This window comes from Ovis aries, chromosome 11, assembly GCF_016772045.2.
Source record: "Ovis aries strain OAR_USU_Benz2616 breed Rambouillet chromosome 11, ARS-UI_Ramb_v3.0, whole genome shotgun sequence".
Taxonomy (NCBI): domain Eukaryota; kingdom Metazoa; phylum Chordata; class Mammalia; order Artiodactyla; family Bovidae; genus Ovis; species Ovis aries.
The window spans coordinates 26103272-26124386 of record NC_056064.1 but is presented as its reverse complement, the minus strand read 5'-3'; the positions used below and the strand labels follow the sequence as shown (position 1 = coordinate 26124386).

General features: G+C 36.5%; 1 protein-coding gene across 9 annotated transcripts in view; it reads left to right on the top strand.

The window, feature by feature from the left end:
* RABEP1 (rabaptin, RAB GTPase binding effector protein 1) overlaps positions 1-21115 on the top strand; it is a 92097-nt gene that overhangs the window by 1738 nt on the left and 69244 nt on the right. Inside the window, exon 2 of one of the 9 annotated variants that reach the window (XM_060395352.1) lies at positions 561-649. The exons of the other annotated variants lie outside the window; for them this stretch is intronic. The gene's annotated coding sequence lies outside the window, so the exon portion shown is untranslated. The remainder of the gene's footprint in view (positions 1-560; positions 650-21115) is intronic. 9 annotated transcript variants of the gene reach the window in all.

The window sequence follows — 21115 nt, the reverse complement described above, 5'->3', positions numbered from 1 at the left end:
GAGTTGCATGGAAGCAAACGTCTAGGGCGGCTCAGGTGACATGACAGTCCAGAATCAAAATTCCCTCCCTCTTTCTAGATGTGAAATGGTCTTTGATGTAAATAGGGAGAAGTGACTAAGCACTTGAAAGAGGCTAGGAAAAATTAGTTTCAAGAAATCATGTATTCTTACTACAGGTTTATTCCCCATTTTTCAAATCCTGTGACTATGGGATGAGATTTAGTTTGCATAGATTGCAGTATTTTCAATTAGTGTAGTAAATGAGCAGCCAGGAGCTACTGTTAACAAAGGAGAGAGAATTCGGTGTATTTGAGTGATTTGTGTCTGTGTCTTAGAAATTCATCTTGGGATTTATTTTTCTCTTTCGCTGAACTTAGTATAGACCACTACTTAACACTTTAGCTTTAAGCACACTTGAATTTCCTAACCCTGCTGTTATTAAAAAATTGCAGAATTCTTTTGAGTTAAACTGACAGTAAAAGGTAACTTTTACTTTTTGACTTTAATCTAGCTTTTATTCCTTTTTATTTTTTTCTTTGACCGCGCTGCACGGCTCATAGGATCTTAGTTCCCTGGCCAGGGATTGAACCCAGGCCCTCGGCAGTGAGAGCACAGAGTCCTAGCCACTGGACTGCCAGGGAATTCTCAGGTATCCCATTTTAGAAGCAGTTTTAATTTACGTTGATGTTGTTTTCTTTTCTTTCTTTGACATATCTTTTATTTTTTGTGGAGATATTGTAGGTTAAAAAAAGAATTGATTTGTGTGTAAAATCTATAGGTTAAAGTGTAATAATTTTCTTGTTTGGTCACTAAGTCATGTCCAACTCTTTGTAACCGCATGGACTGCATCATGCCAGGCTCCTCTGTCCTCCACTATCTCCCAGAATTTGCTGAAGTTCATGTCCATTGAGTCAGTGAGGCTATCTAACTAGCTCATCCTCTGTTGTCCCCTTCTCCTACCCTCAATCTTTCCCGACATCAGAATCTTTTCCAGTGAGTTGGCTCTTCAAATGCTGTGGCCACAGTATTGGAGTTTCAGCATCAGCCCTTCCAGTGAATAGTCACGGTTGATTTCCTTTAGGTTTGACTGATTTGATTTCCTTGCAGTCCACGTCCTTATTTTGTAAGTTTTTTAAAAACTGTTTTTTGGCTTGTGCACCCTAGTTTACTCATTTAGAGCGAAGGTAACTTTAATAGTCAAATTTCAGCTGATTGTTTTATCTTGAGAATTCAAAGAGTATATATAATGTAAACTATTTCAAACTGTAATATTTTTAAATCTAAGTTAAACTCTTAGAAGCATTTGCTCTGATTTTACTTCATTTCTTTTTCAGTTAAAAACACTATATTCTAAATTCTTTCCATTAAAAAAGGGTAGTTATTAAGTATGTCTTCTCTCATCTCTAAGAGGAAACCATTATTACGTTTTCTGTACTTGACTTTTTTCTATAAATTTCATAGACTTTCCCCCCTGAAATGGACATGATTTACATACATAGGTCTGCAACTTGTCTATTTCACTTGTAAATAATAACTGTACTGATTATATACTTAAATGGTTATGTGCCTATAAATGTGCTATAGACACTGCATGCATTATCTCAGGAAATCTTCTTGTCAGTGAAGTGGATGCTATTATAATATTGTTCCTGTTTTATTGATGAGGAAACTGAAGCACAGAGAAGTTAAAAAGTGCTTAGAATTACCTAGCTAGGAAGTGAGGGGAGCCAGGATTCAAATCCAGGTTATCTGATGCCAGAGCCCCCTGATCTGTTTACTAGATCGTGGGCTACTTTCCAGTTGATTGCTACAGATCTACCTCACTCTTTTTAAAGAATGTTGTCACATAACATATACCAAATAACCATGATTTATTTGCCTCTATCTTTATTGGTAGATACGTAGATTGCTTTCAATTTTTCCATTTTATAAGTAATTCTGGTCTAGATATTTTTGTACATACTTTTCAGGTACTTCTGTAAGACTACTGAATTAAAGGGCGTGAGCTCTGAGTGATTTAAATTTTAATAGCTATTGCTAGCTTACTCTCAAAAAGTATCAGTTTACATACCTGCCAATAGTATATGAGAGGGTAGATTTCCCCTACACTCTTATAAGTCCTGGATAATGTCAGTTGTTTTAAAATTGTATCTTCTGATAGACCCCCCCCCAAAAAAAATCTACAGTTAATAAATGTTTGCGTGCCTAGTCTAGGCAGAGCTCTAGGAAATAAAATGATGAAAAAAACCTAGTCCTTGTTCCTAAGTAGTGAAGCAGAAGGCCGTTAGTTAATCCCACAGACAAGTGTAAAACTGTTAACAAATGTGTGTGTGTACTACTTGCCAGGCACAATTGTAGATATTTGGAATATATCGGTGGACCACACAGATAATAAAAAGCCCTGCCCTGGCATGGGAGAAACAGATATTAAACAACAAACATAAGCAAATCATATGGATTGTTAGGTGATAAGTGCTATAGAAAAAGAAAAAAAAAATGGAACAGAGTAAAAGGAGGCGGGGTAGGCTGGTTGTAAATAGAGTGGTCAGAGTAAGCTTGTTGAGAAGGTGACATTTGACCAAAAACTTGAAGGTGATAGAAGAACTAATATGTGGATATCTGAAGGAAGAGTATTCCAGACAGAGGGATCAATTTTTGCGAATGCCTTAGTGAAGGAATGTGTCTGTCATGTTTGAGGGATGGCATGGAGGTCAGTGTGGCTAGAATGAAATTATTAGGTGGGTGGAGGGATGTGGGAGAGGAAGGGAGAAGTGAGCAGTAAAATAAGAGGTGAAAGGTCACAGGTATTATAGGGCCCTAGAGCATTGTAAAGATTGACTTTCACTATGGGGAATCATTGACAATGTTTTGAGCTGAGGAGTGGTGTGATCTGACTTAACATTTAAAAAAAACAACCCCAAACCCAATCACTGGTTGCTAGATTGGCAGCAGAGTTAAGGAAGGCAAGGGAGGTATAATTAGTACTATAGATCATCTGAAATTTATTTATTTTTAAACTTAACAGATAAAGTTTAATATAAAGAATTGTTAACTAAATAGATATTCGTTCTCCAGGGAATCTTCCCAGCCCAAAAATCGTACTGGGGTCTCCTTCATTGCAGGCAGATTCTTTACCATTTAAGCTCACATAAGAGATTACCTAAGGGAAAAAGAACAGCCTGAAGAATACAGGAATAGTAGAGATACTGATCAGCTGTGGCCTCTAGGGCTAAGGGAGAGCACCCAAGGAAGAAACACATCTTCAAGAGGCTGCTCCCAGAGATCCAGACTTGGTTGGAGGAGGTGCAGCTGTGGCTCTCTGAAGGGCAGAGCTCCCTGGAAAGCTGCATTCTGGCTTGCTGGGGGAACCTGCCTGAATCTGGAATTCATTTTTGATGTGACATAGGGCTCTAACTTAATTTTTCTTCCAACGTGTTGGTGATGGACAGTGAGGCCTGGTGCATTGCAGTCCATGGGGTTGCAAAGTCGGACAGGACTGAGTGACTAAACTGAACTGAAGGTGTTAAATCTATTGTTTTAACACCATTTTATTCAATAATACATATATTTGGTTTATTATTATTTGATAAAGCTGCCAACCACTAAACTTGATCTGAAACACAAAAGCCCTGAGCTTAACCTCTCACAGTCTTAACTACTTCAGAGTGCCTACATGCAGTAGCCTGGGGTTGTATAATAATCCTTTAATTGTATGTCTTACCTGACAGTGGATAGAATTGCCTTTGAATCTTAAGGAATCTAATTTTGGTTTTTATTTAGTGAAATTTGATGTGTTGTTCTTGTATAATCATTAAATTGAGTTTAGTCTTCATAGGAGTATTTCGTAAAGTTGTTCTCTTTTGTGTAGTACAGTTGTGCCAGGTAATGCAGAACTGGCATTCTGCATAGTTCTAATTTCAGGAATTTTATGATATAGTGGAGGAATGAACCTTAGGAACAATAATGTGAAATGAGGAGGTGCCTAGTGTTAGTACGTTGGTCTTCTCTGGAACACAGGGGAAACATACTACAAGTAAAAGAACAGGGGAAGCTATGTTGGAAGGTGACTTTGTTCAGTTTTTCTCATTAGAGACTAATGAAGGAGTCAAAATCAATCTTATTTTCTCTTCCACACAAAAAAGGTCTAGATATTTAAAGAGCTTGCTTCCATCTTGGCAGTTCCTCATATGAGGGTTCTATCTATACCCTCTCCATTCTTCATCGTTTCCTCTGTTTGGCTAGCCAGATGTTCCATTACCCTGTAGTTAGTGCTCTTCCTAAAATGGTGTCCCTAAAAATTTCAGAATATTCCAGACATGGAGTCCATGTGACTTATGCATTGAACATCTAAGATACTCTTTTGATTAAAACTCTCAACTCTGTTTAATGTGTGGTAACATTCCCTCAAATTTGTTTTGTTTCTCTGTATCGTATTAGTTCATAATAAAAGCTGTGGTTTATTGAACTGTTACATGCCTTGCTCTGTGCTGTGTGTTTTTTAAATTACTACTCTTTCAGTATTCGCTATAGACCAGATACCATGCTAGACACTGGGGATACAGATATTGTTACCGGTTTTAATAAATCAGTAGACACTATTTTTTAGAGTAGTTTTAGTTTCACAGCAAAACTGAATGGAAAGTACAAATTGAGCAGAAAGTACAAGGAGCCAGAAGTTTCCTTATACCCCCTCGCCATTTCCCCACTATCAGCATTCCACAACATTCCACCAGTGTAGTAAGTTTGTAAGTAATCGATGAACCTGCACATCGTTATCAGCCCAAGTCCATTTACATTATTCACTCTTGGTGCTGTACGTTCTGTGGGTTTGGGTAAACATGCAATGCATGTATCTTTATACAGAATAGTTTCCCTGCCTAGGAAATCCCCTGTGTTCTACCTACTCATCTGTCTTTTCCCCTAGATCCTTGGCAAACACTGATCTTTTTACTGTTTCCATGGTTTCTGCCTTTTCCAGAATGTTATAGTTGGAATCATACAGTTATGTGGCCTTTTCAGATTGCTTCTTTCATTTAGTAATACACATTTAAGGTTTCCTCATGTCTTTTTGTGGCTTGGTAGCCCAGTTCTTTTTTTTTAAAGGACTGATTAATACTCCATTTTCTGGATGTACGAGTTATTCAGTTATTGAAGGACGTCATGATTGCTTCCAAGTTTTGACAGTTACCAATAAAACTTCTGTAAAGCAGGTTTTTGTGCAGATGTAAGTTTTCCACTCGTTTGGCTAAATATTAAGGAGTGTGATTGCAGGATCATATGGGGAGAGTATGTTGAAGTGGGTGTACCATTTTGCATTCCCACCAGCCATAAATGAGAATTCTTGTTCCACTTTTTCTAGCGTTTGTTCAGCAAGTGTCTGTGTTTTTGATTTTAGCCATTCTAGTAGATTTGTGGTGGTATCTTTAATTGTTTTAATTTGCAGTTACTGAAAGACACATGATGTTGAACTTACTACTGTTTGTATATCTTCTTTCGTGAGGTGTCTGTTCGGAATTTTTGCATAACTTTTAAGAGATTGTTAATTTTCTTATTGTTTAGCTTTAAGAGGGCTTTGTATATTTTGGATCACAGGACTTTATCAGATATGTCTTTTGCAAGTATTTTCTCCAGATCTGTGGCTTGTCTTATTCCCTTGGCAGTGTCTTTCACAAGCAGAAGTTTTAAATTTAATGAAACCCAACTTATAATTATTTCTTTCATGGGTTGTTCGTTTGGTGCTCTATCTAAAAAGTCATTGTCATCTAGATTTTCCCCTATGTTTTGCTCCAGGAGTTTTATAGTTTTGCATTTTACATTTAGGTCTGTGACTCATTTTGAGTTATTTTTTGTTAAGGGTGTACGGTCTGTTTCTAAATTCTTTTTTCTTTATTTTTGCATGTGGATATTCAGTCGTTCCAGCACCATCATTTGTTGAAAAGGCTGTTTCTTCATTGAATTGCGTTTTTCAGTCATCTATATTTGTGTGAATCTGTCTACTTCTGGGCTCACTGTTTCTGTTCCATTTATGTATTTGTTTATTCTTTCATGTTGTTGTTGTTCAGTCACACAGTTGTGTCCAACTCTTTGAGACCCCATGGACTGTAGCATGCCAGGCTTCCCTGACCGTCATCATCTCACAAAGTTTGCTCAAACTCATGTCCATTGAGTCAGTGATGCCATCCAACCATCTGTCCCATCCTCTGTTGTCCCCTTCTCCTGCTTTCTATCTTTCCCAGCATCAGGATTTTTTCAACGGAGTCAGTTCTTCGCATCAGGTGGCCAGAGTATTGGAGCTTCAGCTTCAGCATCAGTCCTTCCAATGAATATTCAGGGTTGATATCCTTTAGGATTGACTGGTTAGATCTTCCTGCTATCCAAGGTACTCTCAAGGGTCTTCTCCCTCACTGTGGTTCGAAAGCATCAATTCTTTGGTGTTCAGCCGTTTTTATTGTCCAGTTCTCACATCTGAACATGACTACTGGAAAAACCGTAGCTTTGACTCTATAGACCTTTGTAGGCAAAGTAATGTCTCTGTTTTTTAATACACTGTCTAGGTTTGTTACAGCTTTTCTTCCAAGGAGCAAGTGTCTTTTAATTTCATGGCTATAGTCACTGTCCACGGTGATTTTGGAGCTTATAGTCTGTCACTGTTTCCATTGTTTCCCCATCTATTTTCCATGAAGTGATGGGACCAGATGCCATGACCTTCATTTTTTGAATGTTGTTTTAAGCTAGGGTTTTCACTCTCCTCTTTCACCTTTACCAAGAGGCCCTTTAATTCCTCTTCACTTTCTGCCATAAGGGTGGTGTCATCTACGTATCTGAGGTTATTGATATTTCTCCCTATAGTCTTGATTCCAGCTTGTGCTTCATCCAGCCTGGCATTTTGTATGATATACTATGCATATAAGTTAAACAAACAGGGTGACAGTATACAGCCTTGACATACTCCTTTCCTGATTTTGAACCAGTCTGTTCAATGTTGGGTTCTAACTGTTGCCTCTTGACCCACATAAAGGTTTTGCAGAAGGCAGCTAAGGTGGTCTGGTATTCCCATCTCTTTAAGAATTTTCCAGTTTGTTGTGGTCTGCACGTTGAAAGGCTTTAGCCTAGTCAATGAAGCAAATGTATATGTTTTTCTGGAGTTCTGTAGCTTTTTCTGTGATCCAGCGGATATTTGTAATTTGGTCTCTGATTCCTCTGCCTTTTGTAAATCCTTTTGTACATTTGGAAGTTCTCAGTTCACATACTGTTGAAGCCTGACTTGGAGGATTTGAGCATTACTTTGCTAGCATGTGAAATCAGTGCAATTGTGCAGTAGTTTGAACATTCTTTTTGGCATTGCCCTTCTTTGGGATTGGAATGTAAACTGAACTTTTCTAGTCCTGTGGCCACTGCTCAGTTTTCCAAATTTGCTGGCATATTGAGGGCAGCACTTTAACAGCAGCATCTTTTTGAAATAGCTTAGCTGGACTTCCATCACCTCCACTAGCTTTATTCATAATGATTCTTCCTAAGGCCTACTTGACTTCACACTCCAGGATGTCTGGCTCCATGTGAATGATGACACCATCATGGTTATCTAGGTCATTAAGATCTTTTTTTGTGTATTCTTCTCTGTATTCTTGCCACCTCTTCTTAATATCTTCTGCATCTGTTAGGTCCATACCATTTCTGTCCTTTATTGTGCTTGTCTTTGCATGTATGTGATTTTAAATTTCTTAAAAATATTTTTTTGCATCAGAAATAAAAAAATTGCTTGTAAAAATTTGTAAATGTATAATATGAATGGAAAAGTCCATATAAGCTCATAAACTTGCCTCACAGAGGTAAACACTGTTAAAGATCTGGTATATATTTTTCTTTTTTTTTTTAAAGAAATGTATATTCTGATGATTTAAAAGAGGAGTCATAGTGTATATACTTCTCTCAACTCTCTTTTTCTTTACTTTGTTTTTGATATAGATAATGTTACTATATTTGAAATAGATCAATTTTGTGGCTGCATAATATAGCTGTTGCAGTCCATGGGGTCCAAAAAGTCGGACAGGACTGGGCAACTGAACAACAATATAGATGCACTGTAATTTTTTAAAGTAAGTCCTCATTGATAAAGATTCATGCCATTACAATAAAACTTCAGCGAATATCCTTGTACCTGTCTTCACACACTCACGTGAGTATTTTTGTGTCACAGATTGCTTGAACCAAAATTACTGAGTCAAAGGATGAATGTTTAAAGATTTAATGGGGAATGTCAAGTTCTCTCTGAAAAAGGTTTGACAGTTTACAGGCTCACTGTCAGGGTATAAGAGAGCTTGTTGTTCAGTCACTAAGTTCTGTCCGACTGTGACCCCGTGGACTGTAGCCTGCCAGACTCCTCTGTCCATGGAATTTCCCAGACAAGAATACTGGAGTGGGTTGCCGTCTCCTTTCCCAGGGGATCTTCCAGACCCAAGGATCGGACCCAGATCTCCTGCATCGCAGGCAGATTATTTACCATGAGCCACCTGGAAGCCATATGAGAGTTTATAGCTCCTGAATTTAACAAATTCTTTGCATATTGGGGAAGTTGACCTCATTATCATGTGTGTAGCAAAAATTTCCCCCATTTTGTATATTTATTTTGAGATGTTTTGGCATATGGAAATATTTTAACTTTGTGTGACTTATCAGTGTTTTCCTTCAGTTCAGTCACTGAGTCGTGTCTGACTCTTCAACACCATGGACCGCAGCACGCCAGGCTTCCCTGTCCATCCTGTGTTTTCCTTAGTGGCCTCTAGATTTCCTTTGTCTATGTTATCTTCTAGTATTTACTTTTTTAAAAGAAATATTTTTATTTGCTGCGTCAGGTCTTCGTTGTGTCATGTGAGATCTTTAGTTGTGGCTTGTGGGCTCAGTAGTTGCAGCGCCTGGGCTTATAGTTGGCTGTAGCATGTGGGAACTTAATTCCCCTACCAGGGATCAGACTCTGAGTCCCCTTCTTTGCAAGGTGGATTCTTAATCACTGGACCACTAGAGAAGTCTCTAGTATTTACTTTTAAATGTTACATCACTTTGGAATTTATTTTGATGTAGGCACTGAGATAGGAATCCAGCTTTTATTAGAATTTATTTCAAATGGCTAGCCGGATAGCACATGTAGTGATTTTTCTCCATTGATTTAGACATGTCACACTATTACATGCTAAATATCCAGAAATACTTGAGCCCATTTCTGAATAGTGTTTTGTTTTTTGATTTATCTTTTCTGGTGTTACACCACATAGTTACAATGACTTTTCCCCTACTTTCTAGTGTTTTAATGTTTTAAAGAGCCAAGAACCTTCTAGAATTTTCCTGAACTCTTCCTAGGTATCTGTTCATTCAGATGAAAGTTGGAGTGATCACATTGTCTAGCACCATACTCCCTTAAGGCACTTTAAGTGCATTAATTATTCAAATTTCTAAATTCTTTAAGGTTGGTATTCTCCCTATTTCACAGTTGAGGAAGTGAAAGTTTAGTAAATTGCTCAGGCTTCATGACTGTTTTCATTCCACCCACTATTCCTTCCTTAGGTTTAGTTAAGTGAACTCTCATCATTAAAAAGAGGGTAAAATTAAAACACCAAGGTGTTGTGTTTTTTTTTTTTTCCTGCCATAAAATAACAAAGAAAGTTTAAAGAAAACTGGACTTATTACTTGTATGCTTTGGGATATTTTGTCATTTTAGTGTATTTCTGGCCATGTTTTATATCAACAAATACAATTTTTAAGCAGTAGAACATACTGCACATGTAGTTTTGTATTTTTTTTTTTAATTATTTACTTGGCTGTGCTGGGTCTGAGTTGCAGCATGTAGGATCTTCGATCTTCAGCTGCACGAGGAATCTTTAGTTGCCACATGTGAACTCTTTAGTTGTGGCATGTGGCATCTAGTGTCCTGGCCAGGGATGGAACCCTGGGCCCCCAGCATTGGGAGCTTAGAGTCTTAAGCACTAGACAACCAGGGGAGTCCCTCTATTTTTAATTATGATATAAAATTTACACCCATGGCGGATTCATGTTGATGTATGGCAAAACCAATACAATATTGTAAAGTAATTAGCCTCCAATTAAAATAAATAAATTTATATTAAAAGTCTGTAAGTATATCATAATTCATTTTCCTGTTTCTGCCTCTAATTATTTGTAAGATCTTGCTGTTAGTAAATAATAAAAAACTCTATAGGAGACATCCTTAGACATCTGTCTTATTCTAGTTTACATTTCTCCCATTAGTACTGATGTCTTTTAGTGTAACCTCATTCCTGTTAACATTAAGTATAGATTAAAATTTTTATTACCAATAGCATAGACAAATGCTATTGCTGTTTTAAGTTACTAAATGCAACTTAAAACAGCAATAAGATACTGTTTTGATGGGTATGATTAGGCTTTAAAAATGTATTGACCACTTGTTTTCTTTGTGTCCTTTGTCATTTTCTTATTAATTTATAAATATCTTTCATGGACATTGGCCTTTGTCATTTATTTGTTACAGATACTTTTAGAGTTTATTCTTTCTCTTATTGCTAATGTATGGTATAGAGAAGCCTAAGGATTCTCTTGAACAAACTTGATAATTCTTCAGTACTTTCAAAGACTTGCTTTATCTCAGTGTCAGATATCCGCTTATACTTTTTTCATTTTTGTTTTTTCCTAAATTGTTGGCCATTTTCTTTTGTATCATATGAATGTTCTGAGTTGTTTCTATATGAACTGTCAGGTTAGGAATTTTAGATAAAATTAATATTGCCTGCTGCAAGCAATTCAGAAAATGTAGAGAAGCATAAAGAAAAAAAGATTAGCCAAAGATAATATCCATTCACTTGTTGGCTTATTATCTTTTCAGTTTTAATATGCATAATGTATGAAAAAACTCCTGAAAATTCTAATACTTATATAGGATGTTGTTCCCACTCAAGTAACAAATTTTATTTTTAATGACTGCATGGTATTCCATTGCATGGATTCCATAATATTAATTAGGTGTCTCGGTATATATTTATTAATTATTTTCTACTACAGTTAACACTGTTGTAAACATCCTGCTACATATGTCTCTAAATATTTATACAAATACTTACCTTAATCCTTATTAGTTGTTCAAAGGTTCAAATTTTACGTGCATGTAAATTTTGATACTTTGGATATATATATACATTTTGATGTATTCTTCTGTGTCAGGAATACATCTCCCCCACAACAATTGGAAATCCAGTCCCAAGTGACTCAAGGGTTGATTTTTTTGTGTATGACAAGTTTAGAAGTAAAGCATTCCAAGGCTGGTTAAATTGTTCAAGGATGTCCAAGATCCAAATTCCTTCTATTTTCTTTCTGTGTCAGCCTGTTTGCTCACATCTTTATTATTTTTTGTTGCTTATTCAGTTCTGATTTCCTTTTGGAAATACTTGTTCTTTTAAATCTTTGAATATTTTCGCTTTTCTTTTAATATTTTCTTCCATTTGTTGGGTTCTCTGTTTTAGGTATGTGGATCATCCTTTTATTGGACATTATTTGTTTCTCAGAGCTGTTTTCCTCTTTCATTGCTTTACTTTTTTCCTTTGTAATTCATTGAGATTATTTCAGGTCTTTTTGATCTGTAACAAAATTGATTAATTGGTTTCCTAATGTTGGGACAGTTTGTTGAGATTAACTCAACTTGGTTGTGATGGGTTGTTCTAGTATGTATCTGCTGCTGCTAAGTCGCTTCAGTTGTGTCTGACTCTGCGACCCCATAGACGGCAGCCCACCAGGCTCCCCCTCCCTGGGATTCTCTAGGCAAGAATACTGGAGTGGGTTGCCATCTAGAATTTTAATGTCTTTTTTTAATTTGAAAAAAATTAATAACTGAGATTGGCCTATAGTTTTCCATTTTGGTACTACCTTGGGTTTTGGTACCTTGGTTATACTAGCCTAGTAAAATAGGGAAGCATTCCATCTTTTACTATGCCGAAGACAATTTAAATAACATAGGACATGCTTTTTATTCCCTGTAGATTTGTTAGAATTTGTTATGGTCTCTTTCAAGTTTCATCTTGAAACTTGTTTGGGGGTCGCTTTTCTTTTGTTAGGCATTTGCTTATTTCTAACTTTTGAAATTCTAATGTTTTGAAATAAATGCTTTAAAGAAGTAACATTCTTGTAACGAAATCTGTATATTCATCATCATTACTTCTTAGGGTATATACTTGGTAGTGAAATTGCTTGGTTGAAAAGTATACAAAATTTTAAGACTTGCTGTTGATTACTGCCTAGTCGTCTGTCCTGAAATATATCATGGATTTGCTTTAATCAGGTATGGTAAGGAGACAGCATTTTAGGATTAGAATGGACTTAAAAAAAAAATGAAGTATAATTGATTTATAATATGGTGTTAATTTGTGCTATATAGCAAAGTGATTCAGATATATATATATATATATATATATTCATGTCCATTCTGGTTTATAACAGGATATTGAGTATAGTTCCTTATCCTATACAGTAGGACATTGTTTATCAATTCTGTATATAATAAATAATTTGCATCTGCTAACCCCAAACTCCCAATTCATCCCCCCTTGGCAACCACAAGTCTGTTCTCTGTCTGTGAGTCTGTTTCTGTTTTGTGGATAAGTTCATTTGTGTCATATTTTAGATTCCACGTATAAGTGGTATCATAATATGTCTTTGACTTACATCACTTAGCATGATAATCCCTAGGCCATCCATATTGCTGCAAAAGGCATTTCATACTTTTTTATGACTGAGTAGAATTCCATTGGATATATATACCACATCATCTTTATCAATTCATCTGTCAGTGGACATTTAGGTTATTTCTATGTCTTGGGTATTGTAAATAGTGCTGCTTTGAACATCAGGGTGCATGTATCTTTTTGATTTGTAGTCTTGTTTGGATATATGCCCAAGAAAGGGATTGCTAGATCATATGGCAACTCTAGTTTCTTGAGGAATCTCCATACTGTTTTTCCATAGTGGCTGCACCAACTTATATTCTCATCGCTAGTGTAGGAGGGTTTCCTTTTCTCCGCACCCTTTCCAGCTTTTGTTATTTGTAGACTTTTTAATGATGACCATCTGACCAGTGTGCGGTGGTACCTCATTGTAATTTTGATTTGCATATCTCTAATAATTAGTGATGTTGAGGTTCTTTTCATGTGCCTTTTGGCCGGCTGTATGTCGTCTTTGGAGAAATATCTATTTAGTTCTTCAGACCATTTTTTTGATTGGGTGTTTTGTTGTTGACTTGTATGGACTGTTGTTATATTTTGGAAATTAAGCTCTTGTCGGTCATATCCTTTGCAAATATTTTCTCCCATTCTGTAGATTGTCTTTTTGTTTTGTTTATGGTTTCCTTTGGAGAGAGACTTTCTACCCGTCTTCTGGTCTGTCACTTGTATCTGAAATTCTCAACCCTCCCTATCAGTTTATAACAGATTTCTCACCTTTACCACTATTGACATTTTAGGCTGGATTATTCTTTGTTGTGTATGACTGTCCTTTACATTGTAGGATGTTAAGCAGCCTCTTTGACCTCTAACCACTGAATACCAGTACCCTTAGCCCTTGGTTATGACAACCAGGAATATCTCCAGACATTGCCAAATGTCCTCTGGGGAGCAAAAGCACTTCCAGTTGAGAACCGCTGGTTTATAATAAAATGCTTTAGATTGTGTCTTTACCATTCTGATATAAAGTTACACAAATAACTTAAAAAAACCCAAAATCCTAACAGTATAATGCCCTTACTGTAAAGGAAAATGACTCAGTATATATGTTTCAACATGTAAATTAACAGTGTGACTAAATAAAAGAGCCACCCTAGAAGGTGGTATTATACTTGTTTATAACTCATGTGATGCATGGATCGCCTATATTAATCTCTATGAAATACTTAACAATCACAGGGAAACTTTCTACGCCTTGACAGATTGGTGTTTGAACCCAGCTCTGCCTTTTATTAACTGTGCAACAGTAGGCATTTTCCTTAATTTCTCAGAATGTTTCTTCACCTATAACTGGGGATGGTATGCCTACTTTATGGTTGGTTTTGAAAATTTAATGAGCCAGTGTATAAAATAACTTGCCTAATACTCTTTAAGCTGTATATAGATTATGTAGTAGTAATCTAGTCTTCATTTTTACAGGTAAAGAGAAGGAACCAGTTTATAAGTGGCAGAGCTGGGATTCAAAAATTAATTCCAAAGCCTGTGCTTTCAATTATTATGCTTTACTGCTTTCTATATGATACCTGATAGGTAGTGGATACTTAATTGTTAGCTTCCATTATTTAATTTTTTCTAACTTTGAGACCCTGCAACAACCCCAATAATATCAGCACTCTCTCCTGGAAATATTTTTGCCTGTTGATTTCTCATGTCTCCTCAGGGATATATAATTAATCTTCTTTCTCCACACTTAGGATAACTATTTATCAAAATTCTGATCCCTTTCAATGTATGACCTTGATATTTCCAAAAAGCTCATAAATAATGCATTTAACTTTCCTTATGAATAAAATGCTTGTGTTTTTATTATTTATTTATGAAGAACTTTTCTTGTGATAAGTAACTACTAATGTTAGCTGTGTAGTTATCTTGTAGTCCTTCTATAAACAAGTGTAGAGAGATAAGAAATTACATCTACATTTTAGGTTTTCTGTGTTATAATGAAGGACAGTGTGTACATAGGGGATTTGATTTTTTTATAGTATAATCAAACATGATTCTAAGAGGTATCATATGTTGTGTTAGGCTTGATATTTTTCCCCCCTGTAAATGATTAAAAGAAAAATATCTTCATCAAGACAATGTGGTACTGGCACAAAGACAGAAATATAGATCAATGAAACAAAATAGAAAGCCCAGAGATAAACCCAGGCACCTATGGACACCTTATTTTTGACAAAGGAGGCAAAAATACACAATGTAGAAAAGACAATCTTTTTAACAAATGGTGCTGGGAAAACTGGTCAACCACCTGTAAAAGAATGACACTAGAACACTTTCTAACACCATACACAAAAATAAACTCAAAATGGATTAAAGATCTAAATGTAAGACCAGAAATTATAAAACTCTGAGAGGAAAACATGTAGAACACTCTCTGACATAAATCACAGCCAGATCCTCTATGACCCACCTCCCAGAGTAATGGAAATGAAAACAAAAGTTAACAAATGGGACCTAATTAAACTTAAAAGCTTTTACACAAGGAAGGAAACTATATGCATGGTGAAAAGGCAGCCTTCAGAATGCGGGAAAATAATAGCAAATGAAACAACTGATGAAGAATTAATCTCCAAAATATACAAGCATCTCATGCAGCTCAATACCAGAAAAATAAACAACACAATTAAAAAATGGGCCAAAGAACTAAACAGACATTTCTCCAAAGAAGACATGAGATGGCTAACAAACACATGAAAAGATGCTCAACATCACTTATCAGAGAAATGCAAGTCAAAACCACAATGAGGTACAATCTCATGCTGGTCAGAAATGTTGGCATCAAAAAGTCTACAAAAAAATGCTGGAGAGGGTGTGGAGAAAAGGGACCCCTCTTACACTGTTGGTGGGAATGCAAACTAGTACAGCCACTATGGAGAACAGTGTGGAGAGTCCTTAAAGAACTAGAAATAGAACTGCCTTATGACCCAGCAATCCCGCTGCGGGACATGCACACTGAGGCAACCAGAATTGAAAGAGACATGTGTACCCCAGGGTTCACTGCAGCACTGTTTACAATAGCTAGGGCCCAGAAGCAACCTAGATGTTGATTGGCAGATGAATGGATAAAGAAGTTGTGGTACATAAATGCAATGGAATATTATTCAGCTATAAAAAAGAACTCACGAGTCAGTTCTAATGAGGTGGATGAAACTGGAGCCTATTATGCAGAGTGAAGTAAGTCAGAGAAACACCAATACAGTATATAAATGCATATATATGGAATTTAGAAAGATGGTAATGATGACCCTATATGCAAGACAGCAAAAGAGAGATGCAAAGAACAGACTTTTGGACTCTGGGAGAAGGCGGGGGTGGGATGATTTGAGAGAATAGCATTGAAACATGTAGATTACCATATGTAAAATACATGACCAGTGTGAGTTTGAAGCATGAAGCAGGGCACTGAACGCCAGTGCTGTGGGACAGCCCAGAGGGGTGGGGTGGGGAGGGAGGTGGGATGGGGGACATATGTACACCTGTGGTTGATTCATGTGAATGTGTGGCAGAAACCACCACAATATTGTAAAGTGATTAGCCTCCAGTTAAAATGAATAAAAAGAAAATCTTCAGACTATTCTGAGTAAATTTGCATTTTATATTAAAGGGATTGTTAACCAAAAGTAATTAAATTTTTTCTTAAGAGTTATCTGCTGTGAATTGTATGTGTGAGTAGGTATAATGCCCCTTGATCTGGAATGGTGGAGGAATGGTTTTATGGGTACATTATAGTCCAGGATAAACTACTTTTCTCAAGATCCTTAATTATATCATTTACTATATAAGATAATATTTACTGGATTGGTGATCAGGAAATTAGTATTTGAGGGGAAGGGTTGGTTCAGCCTACCACACTGATGTTCAGATTATCTCATTGTTGGCCATTGAATCCTCTAAGTTGACTCCTTTGTTAGAAAGGGAAATCCTTTGATAAAATTGCAATAGGTGCCAAGGTGTTCCAGGTTTATCATTTATACTTCTGCCCCAGACCTAGAATCAGTCATTTTTTCTCAAGGAACCCTGGAAACGTGCTCAGTGTCCTAGTTGATTTTACATTCTTGTACAAACTCCTTATCTCATTAGACCACATAGTCTGCACACTGTAGTAGAGTGACATTGTGCTACTGGAAAGCGCAGGGGAAAAGGGGATCTTGGGTTTTAAGATGACTGATCTTAGTGTCTCAGTTGGCTGTAAAGTATGGTGATACTTGAAGTAGGCTGGCAAATTGGGAAAAACAGAGTGTCAGACAAATAGAGAACTCAAAATGAGAACTCAAAATATCAAAGTATCTCCCTCCCCCGTAAGCTCTCTAGAACAATGCTGTCCAACAGAGATGTAATATGAGCCAAAGAGTGTAAATTTTTTTCTGGCAGCCACATTGTACTGTGCTGTACTAGGTCACTTCAGTTGCGTCTGGCAGCCACATTGAAAGATTAAAAAAATCAAACCGAAATGAACACTTCTAAATAGGTGAAATTAATTTTATTGAGATTAATTTTATTAACAGCTTTATTTGAGATTCAATTCATACATCATCAACTTCACCCCTTTAGAACCTACAATTCAGTGGTGTTTAGAATGTCTGCAGAGCTGTGCATCCATCACCACTAATTTCGAAATATGTTCCTCATCCTCCAAAGAATACCCTGACCGTTAACAGTCATTCCCCATTCCATTCCTCCTTCTCAAACTGCTGCTGCTAAGTCACTTCAGTCGTGTCCGACTCTGTGTGACCCCATAGAAGGCAGCCCACCAGGCTCCCCCGTCCCTGGGATTCTCCAGGCAAGAACACTGGAGTGGGTTGCCATTTCCTTTTCCAATGCTTGAAAAGTGAAAGTAAAGTTGCTCACTCTTGTCTGACTCTTCGCGACCCCATGGACTGCAGCATACCAGGCTCCTCCATCCATGGGATTTTCCAGGCAAGAGTACTGGAGTGAGGTGCCATCGCCTTCTCCGTCCCCAACTGCTGGCAACCACTAATATTTTAGTCTCTATGAATATAAATGGAATCGTACAATAGGTAGCCTTTGGTGTCTGGCTTTTTTAACTTAATGTTTTCAAGGCTCATCCATCTTGTAACTTGTTAGTACTTCATTCCTTTTTGGATATATAGTATTCTGTTGTATAAATATACCAAATTTTGCTTATCCAGTCATCAATTGATGAACATTTGAGTTTCCTTTCTTTAGCTGTTATGAATAATGCTTCTCTGAACATGTGTGTATAACTTTCTGTGAAATCAATTTTAATACTCTATCCAGTATATTCCAGATGTTATAATTTCTACATGTGATAGAAAGTATTAATGAGATAGTAAAATGTTTTTGTACTGAAGTCTTCAAAATTCTGTATATGTTTCATATTTAACATATAATTCAGATGGCCACATTTCATGTGTTTGGTGGCTGGAAAGTGAAAGTTGCTCGGTCATGTCAAGACTGTTTGTGATCCCATGGACTGTATAGTCTATGGACTTCTCCAGGCCAGAATACTGGAGTCTTTCTCCTCTCCAGGGGATCTCCCCAACCCAGGGATCGAACCCAGGTCTCCCGCATTGCAGGCAGATTCTTTACCAGCTGAGCCACAAGGGAAGCCCAAGAATACTGGAGTGGGTAGCCTATCCCTTCTCGTCCTCTGACCCAGGAATCAAACCAGGGTTTCCTACATTGCAGGCAGATTCTTTACCAACTGAGTTACCAGGGAAGCCCCATGGCTACCTTGGAAAGCCAAGGAGTGACTCATTGGGACTTGTATGCAAAGTTGGGGAAGTTGCAGTTTTACCTGTCAGAGATGTTTGCTGACTCCTGGACAGATATACATTACTGTCTCATTTCCATTGCAGTTGAAGACTCTTCTTTCCTTTGTTTCTTCAAATCCTTGCTGTCTTTTAAAACCCTGACTTATGCCCCTCTTCATCAATGGGTTTTAGTTATTCCTGCTTATCTTTTTTGTTTACTTATTTATTTAGTAAATGTTTATTGAATGCCTTCCATGTGTCAGCCACAGTTCAAGGTGTTAAAAATGTAACATGTAACAATGAGCAGGATACATACAGTCTCAGTTTTCACTGAGGGTCTCCTCTAGTACGGAACAGTATTTAAACATTCAGATATTTAGGGAAATAGTTTCAGATAGTGATAAGTGCTATGAAGATAATAAAACTGGCCTGAAGAGGAGAGCACTTATGCTATGAAGCACTAATAGGATAGCACTTAATGCTACCAAGCACTAATTTATTCTTGTACTTTTTAAAATTCATACCACAGTAGAGCTGATCAAAAAACAGTTTATGCTAAAATTTACTAGGTTTAAGTATATAGATTCATGAGTTTTCAAACATACATAGTTTGTAACCATCACCATAATTGTGTTAATAGAATGTTTTACCCCAAAAAGTTCTTTCATGACACTTTGTGGTTAAACTCCTCTGGACAAGTGCTTCTCTACTTTCTGTCATCATAGTTTTGCCTTTTCTAGAATTTTATATAAGTGGGATCATACTTTTTGTGTCTGATTTCTTTCACTTAAACGATAATCTTGAGATTTATCTAGATTGTGTGAATTAGTAATGTATTTCTTTTTGTTGCTGTCTAATATTTCATTGTATGAATACACTGTTATTTGTCCATTTATAGTGGGCATTTTGGTTTATTTCCAATTTTTGGTTATCATAAGCCAAAGTAGTTTTGTAAGTATTATCAAAGCTTCGGTGAGCACTTGTATGCAAATCTTTGTGTGGAAATACGTTTTCATTTGTAGGATTGCTGTATCATATGGTAGGTGTGCATCTGTAAGGAACTGTTTCCCAAAGTGGTTGTACTAATTTGCATTCTCAATAGCAACCTTACTGACACATGGTCAAACAAAATAAGGATTAAATTCAACTTCACTGATAGTGAATTCTCAGAGTTCCAAGCTAGGTCCTAAAGTGGCATGATGTGGCTCTACTTATGAATGCCAGTAGAGTTATAGGCAGAAAGCTGAATTCTTTTGGCCTTTTCTTAAGTAAGCCTTCTTTGAGTTTTAAGCTTAAGATATATAAGTTTTGAATTGCTTTATTTGTCTTATAAGTGGGACTCTAAAATATTTAAATATCCAAATAGTTAGAAAATATATCTGCTTTTCAAAAAGTCCAGTGAGAGTCACGCTTTTTCATCTGGCTTGGCATTTGGTATTTGAAATACTCGAAGTAGAATAATACCAATTTGTACAAATTGAATAAGATGGTATCCATTTTTATCCACGCATAGTTATATCAGTTGTTGAACATGAGCTTTTGACAGTTACGGTAATTGGGCTATGTGTAATCAGAAATTAAGGTGACTAAAAAATCTGGTAAAATACATGTAATGGTGGTTGAACTATATTGTATATCTTGACCAGTATTCAAAAATGTCCATAGTTTATTTCAACCATATAGTTAGCTTTTTTAAAAAATTGAAGTATTGTTGATTTACAATGTTGTGTTAGTTTCAGGTGTACAACACAGTGATTCAGTTGTATATATTTGCTTGTGTGTGTATGTACTCTTTTCAGATTCTTTTCCCTTATAGGTTATTACAAAATGTTACGTATAGTTCCCTGTGCTATACAGTAGGTCTTTGTTGGCTATCCATTTTATATAAGATATTATGCATAGTCAGCTTATTTTTGAAGTTATCTTTATTTGGCCAGCAATGACAATGTGAGATCACAGCCAGTAAAAGCTAGGGTAAATTTATAGTATGTTATTAAGAGTATAGCCCCCAGATACAATGTTTCTACTAAGCTGGTATTGTGTTAGGGTTAGTGTGTCCTGTTTTATGTAGATTTTTGACTAACTGTAGTGTGCAAAGAGAGCAACTGAGATCATGAAGAGTTTAGACATTATTAAATGGTGAAGAGATGTTCCATCTGGAGAAAGGAGAGGGCAAGTGTGAGATGTCAGATAACAGAAATTTTCCTCACTGATTCTGTAGGGCAAAACTAAGATTTCTAAGGAAGATGATTTAAAATTCTTTTAGTAAAAATAGATATTTTTAACAGGTGGTCAGTTCAAGTAAAGCGGGGAGGATAATCTAAATCTCTTAATGGTGGAATTGGCTGCCCCATAAGGCAGTGAACTGAGTTGTTAGCTTTATGTTTATGTGTAAGCCATGTGATCACATGTCTGTTATAGGAATGGATTCCTGCATGAATTAGGAATTGGTGTTTCAAACTATTTTGACCTCTGTCCACTGTAAGAAGCACTTTCTCCAGTGCAACCCAATCATGAAATAACATATACCCATATTAAATGTGTTGCTGGTATTTCCTATTATATTTTATTATTAACTTTAAATGGCAGATTGCTAATCACTAAATTGATGTAACAGCTTAC